We start from the raw sequence: 6,000 nt of genomic DNA on the forward strand, positions 1-6,000 counted from the left end.
AGGAAAGATGAAAGAATATATTATAGCCAGCCCCCAATTTTGCGTGACCTTGGGGATATGGGCGAGTTAAGTCTATGGGTGATCTTCACATTACTCTGGAAGTTCTAAGTCTAATTATAATTTCTTCTCTCACTCACCCAGCCTTTCATGAGAAAAGCAAAATAGACATCTGTGTTGGACTGCAGTGTTGTCTGCTTTGCCAGCGTCCATTCACTCCACTCTCACTATGTAGCAGCCCTGTCACCTGAGCAGGACTCAACTTCTGGGTTGGTCCCTAATGGGCTAAGCCAATGACAGTATTCTTACCTTTCCTGGCCCTAGTGATTGGGTAAGGAAAAGGCATATAACCCAGCACCAAGCCAATCAATGCATAGGATTCTCTTGGCCATGGTGATTGGCTTGAGAGCTACCTTGTGATGTTAGTTGGTCCAATCAGAGAGAAAACTGGGATTTGTGGTAAAAGCTGGGAGTAAGAAAAGCCTTTTAAACCTCCCTGGTTATGAAAAAGGAAGCATGTGACCCCGGAGGTGCTAGCACACATTTTGCTATTGTGAGGGAATTCAATCTGAGAATGGGCCTGATACATTAGAAAAGGAGAGTGGAGAGAATCACAAAGAAATGTAGCCAAGGTTTATGAGACATTACCAACCTCTGGGTGAAACCCCTCCTGAAGCTGACCTTTCCCCTGGGGATTCCAATTTCATGAGTCAGTAGATTTCCTATTGTTTAAGTAATTTTGAGTTTGATTTTCTGTTATGTACAGTGGACAGTATAATATCTTTACATTTGATTCCTTCTGTTCTTTGAGCTACAGGCCTTGTGAAAGCTTCTGCAGATTGTATCTGCAGGCTTGCCTTGGGCAGGGTTCCAGGGGAAGACTGTGCTTCAGATGAATTGCTCTCCCAGAAGCTTAACTTAGTCCCCAGGGTCAGGCTGGTAGGGGAAGGGAAGGAGGGAGGAGTAAAAGGCCAGAGATTCCACACCCTGGAAGGCCAGGCCCTTTTCACTCAGCTGGGCAAACTCTCCCTGCTCAGCCCTCAGTCAGTCTTCAGAGCACTTTTCAGCTCCAGGTACAGTTTCCCCAGCCTGGGATCCAAGACCAACCCTCCTGGCCTCATCTTCCCCTTCCCCTGTGTACTCCACTGCCAGCCAGACTCAAAGCACACCACCCGTCTCCTCCCCTGCACATCTGCTACTGGGGGTCCCTTTGCCTGGAAACTCTTACTACTATCTGTCTGGATGTCACTCATGTCTCAAGCCCTGCCTCAACGCCACCCCTGAAGCCTCCCCTGACTTTAATAACCCACCTAACACCCTCTTCCTCCTGCGGGGGCTTCATCTGAATCTGTGTGAAGTGTGGGAGGGTAGGTAGCAAGAGAAAATGTGTAGTTTGAAAGGTCATAATCAACATGTCTATTGTTTTTGTCCATAAACTGCCAAAAGTTAGGTTAACAACTGTTCTGGATTAATGGAATTATACTTCATACAGTGAGGAAAGCATTACTGGGGTCATAGGCTAAAACAAATGTTGAGAACTCACGCTCTAATTGATGAATCCCCTTCTCTGTTCGACCTTCTAAGGCCCTTGCCCCTTTCTGTAGCACTCTCTGGGCCCTGCCTGACGCTGCAGTTATTTGTATATTGATCTTGCTCCTTTGCTGGGTCATAACCACCACTGACTGGCAGGGCTGGGAGGGCCTTGGGAGATCACCAGATTCAGGGATTCACCACCTGTTCTTCATGAGTTGCACGTCAGCAATGGTTCACCTTTGCAGTGAGCTCCTAAGGTTATTTTAGAAACTGAGTTTGAAAGCTGTCACCCCTCACCTTTCTTTTATATTCAAGAAAGCATAAAAGAAACTGAATGATTCTGGAACAAAGAGGTCATTGCGTGGCTTTTAAAAGGCCTTCGTGAAACCATGGTTTTGACAGCTTAATTTGTAGAGATAAAATGCTTTTTGTTACATTTATGAAACAACTCTTTGCATCAGCAGAGCGAAGCTTGGAGGCCTGGGCATAGCTTTAAGCTAGGGCTTTGTGTTTGTCCGTTTGCATTGTTATAAAGTGATACCTGAGGCTGGGTAATTTATTTAAAAAGGAGGTTTATTTGGGCTCAGGGTTCTGCAGGCTGTACAGGAAGCATTTTGGGGAACCCAAAGGGAACCCCAACAACAGGAAGGGGGAAGCTCTTCCTGGCTTCTTGGGAGGTAGGGGAGGCTGTGAGCCTCCTTATTCCTCAATGTCACCCTCACTGGGTCAGAGCAGGGACAGATGAGAAATAAATGTTCCCAGGTAGGTGTGGGGAACCTGAGAATTTTGGGGTATGTGGACTGCCTTCTATGTGTGGCCTGAGATGAAGACAAACCTCCCAGAGAAGGTCCGGGTTTGGCGTAGCCCTTGGTCAGACGTGGTGCAGCCCTGGTTGAGGGAGCTGTGCAGGGCGGTTCTTAATCAGTGTTCCTGGTTGCCAATGCCCTGTATCCAACACAGGAGAGGATCTGGGAGTTCCACATGGCCCAGAGGGGAGATAGCAGAAGTGTGAAAGAACTGTGGACATAGAGGCCTGGAGTCAGGATGAGGAGGTCATGTGAGGGCAGGTGGTGGGAGCAGCTGGGATTTCCTCCGGGAATGCTATCTGATGTCAGAAAAGATCAGGTGCAGCCAGAAGGCAACAGGTTGGACACCCAGAGACAGGTGGCCCAGGGGAATATCTCATGGAGGCCGACAATAACCCAGAGGACAGCAGGTGGGCTAGGGGCCCTGTTCCAGGCACCACAAGGAGACACAAACTTCCCCCACCCTGAGGCCATTCAAGGAAGGAGGATGGAAGAAATGGTGCTAAAAGAGACTTTTAAATGGAATTACTGTTCAGTGGTGAGTTGATCACCATCCCCTCCATCCCTTAAGACCCCCACACCCACCAAACTGTCAGCAGGGATGGAAAACCTGGATCATTAAGTCATCAGCAATGGCAAATAAAGTAACTTTGTCTTACCCATCGAGTTATTGTGTGTAAATTCCGTCCCTTATTGCAGTAATTGTAATTTTGATGAGTGATAAGAAAGAGACACTCCAGGAGTTGTGAGAATATGTATTGGGACATCTGACCTCATTTGATACATCAGGGCTGCCCAGAGGAGAAGTTTAAGACAAATTCTGGAAGATGTATATGTATAGGGGCTCATGGGAGTGCAGAGGGAGGGCAGTGTTCCAGGAGTGGGTGACCCTTGCTGCTTTATCCTATATGAGAACCCCTCCAGAGTGCCTGGGCTGGGCTGCCCTAGCCAATCTCCCCATCTCCTGTCCAGGGCCAGGAGCAAGGGGACTCTTCCCAGAGGCCGTGGAGGTCTGCTGGAAGGGGTAGATGTGAAGACAGCCTGGGCTGAACCTCTGGCAGGAAGTCTGACAGTTGGTTGTCCCTGGCCTCTCAGCCAGCCACAGCCCCTGATGCCTTTGCTAGCTGAGCAGGATTGGGGTAGGAGAACTCCCAGCCCCCATGTCCCCTGCTGGTCCATATGCCCTGCTGCTCAGCCAGGAGCTGTGCGTGGTGTTGGCTGCTCCGCTTAATGGTCGGGAAAGGAGGCAATCATGTCCCTTCCATCTGCCGGCTGAGAGCCTGTGCAGAGGAAGCCCATTAGCGGCCCCTACTCGTGTGCCAGCCTCAATTAGCCTAAGCGGGAGCAAAGGGCAGCACGGGTAATAAAACCTGCACCCAGGCAGCATGGGGCTGGGGATCCCTGGAAAGGTTGGGGACCCAGGAGAGACCTGAGTGGGGGAACAGATAGCATTTGGAGGGATCTGTGAGGGTAGACAAAGAGAAAGGCAGGTATCAGCTGTTTCCTTCCTCCTGCTTTGAAAGAAAATGTTCCAGATTGGAATCAAAACCGCAGGACCAGAAGTTCTCTTTCATTGAAAGCATGTGGACCCAGGCTGAGTGAAAGCAAATGGACTCCAGTTGAAGAGGGCAGAGGAGAGCGTACCAGGAAGAGGGTTCTCAGACTAGAGGGGCAGGGATGGGGATGGAGACAGGGCTGAAGCCTGGATTGGCTGCAACCCTCCAGGAGCAGTGCTGCCAGTGAGCTGGCCAAGGACAGTGGGCGTGGGGAGCTCCGGCAGCACAGTGGTGGTGCTTCATGTGGAGTGGGTGGGAGCTGAGGCCACAGCCTGGGGTTTCCAGGGAGCACAGGGATGCCTTAAATAGACCTTGCAGAGCCCCGGGGTTGGGAATCCTAGAAAAGGATGGGGCCTGGCTATTGGGGAATAGCCCACGATTCTCCCCATCTCTGGTGGGCAAGACAGACAGACAGAGGAGGTCTGGGGACAGGGGATCCTGTAGGGAAGAGTGGAGGGCCCAGGCCCATGGGAGGCCCATCCTTGCCAGTGGGGCGTGCAGTGTCTCTGGGTTCCTGCGGCTCCTCGCTCCGCTGTGCTCCCCTTGGTTAGCCGACCAGACTCAGGGATGAATTTTCAGAGCGCAAATCTGACCATGTCATTTTTTTTCACAAAACCCTTTGGTGACTCTCGTTACCTTTAGGTCAGTCAAAATTTCTTAGCATTCCCGCCCCCTGCCTGACTCTCCATCCTTATCTTCCTCACACTTGTGTGCCACTCTACCCTAGCCAAGCTCGGCCACTTGCTGTTCTGTAAACAAACCTTGCTCCTTCATGCTACAGGCCTCTGCCTAAGCTGTGGCCCTTCCGTGGAATTCTTGACTCTACTTCTTCCTCACCCTTCCATGCTATTTGCCACTCAAGAACAAGCCAAATGAGTATCTCTTCTTAGAATCCTTCCTTAGCTCCTCTTCATCCTGTCCTTGGGAGAACTCAGACCTGGGACAGGCTGGATATGCCCAAATCATACTCATGGATTGTGCTCCAAAGTGCACCGGTTCCTACATTCCCCACCTCGGTGAACGGCTTCCCCATGTACCTGGCATCCAAAGTAGAAACCCCATACTTCTCATTCACCCTCCCCAGTTACCCTTGGTCCCCACCACATTCAACTAGCCATCAAGTCTCGTCATTCTCATTCCTAAGGATGGCCCAGGTGGGGCCATCTATTTTGTCTGCACCCTGCAATTTTCCTCACGAGCACTTTACTGACCATCCCGAAGTCTCGTGACATTTCTAGCTGTCTGCCTCCCTTTCTAGACTGAAGACTGAAGGATCAGGAGGGCTGGGCTCTCTCTCTGGGATACCACGTGTCTCCAGTGCCCCAGAGCACCTGACATGTGTAGGAGCTCCACGTTTCTTGGGCGAACCATGCATGCCCTTCACAGGGTGATTGTATCTTTCAGACCTCCAAAGTGCAGGCTTGGTCTTGTCACCTGATTACCCATCCTTCATCCTTCGGATCCCAACTCAAATGTCACCTCCTCCAGGAAGTCCTCCATGAGCCCAGGGTTAAGTCAGCTCCCTGGGTTACACACTCCACAGCACTAAATGACTTTCCATTGCTGGACTCACCCGAGAGTATTGTAGGTGCACACTTACACCTACACCTTACACTTACACCTAGGTGATTGTTGACAAGTGTCTGCCTTCTCTACCAGGCTGTGAGCTTCATGTGAGCTTCTAGGAAACTTGTTTGTTTTGAGTCACTCTTGTACTCTCAGTGCCCGAAGACAGTAGGTACTGCATAAATCTTTGGTGACTGAATGGACAATCCAAGAGTAATGGATGAGAAAGGGATTTGCAAACTGTAAAGTTCCAGTGTTCTCCACCTTTCTGAGGCCCCTCTCATGTAACATTGGCCCTCCATGTGGGTGGGTTCTAAAATGTTGTGTGGTGGGGCAGGGGAGCATGGCAGACTCTCATTGGGCAAGGACAGGGCATGTGTAGTTTAGAGACAGCCCAGAGTAAATGTGATACTTTCCCCTCCCCTGCATACATGTTCTCTCTCTTCTTTTCTCTGTCTCTCACATCCAGGGACATTGAATTGATACAGGTTTGTGTTGCTGTTGTTGGCAGTGTGTTTTACACGTTAATTCAGCATGTCTAT

The sequence above is a fragment of the Chlorocebus sabaeus genome, chromosome 1 (assembly GCF_047675955.1).
Source record: "Chlorocebus sabaeus isolate Y175 chromosome 1, mChlSab1.0.hap1, whole genome shotgun sequence".
Taxonomy (NCBI): domain Eukaryota; kingdom Metazoa; phylum Chordata; class Mammalia; order Primates; family Cercopithecidae; genus Chlorocebus; species Chlorocebus sabaeus.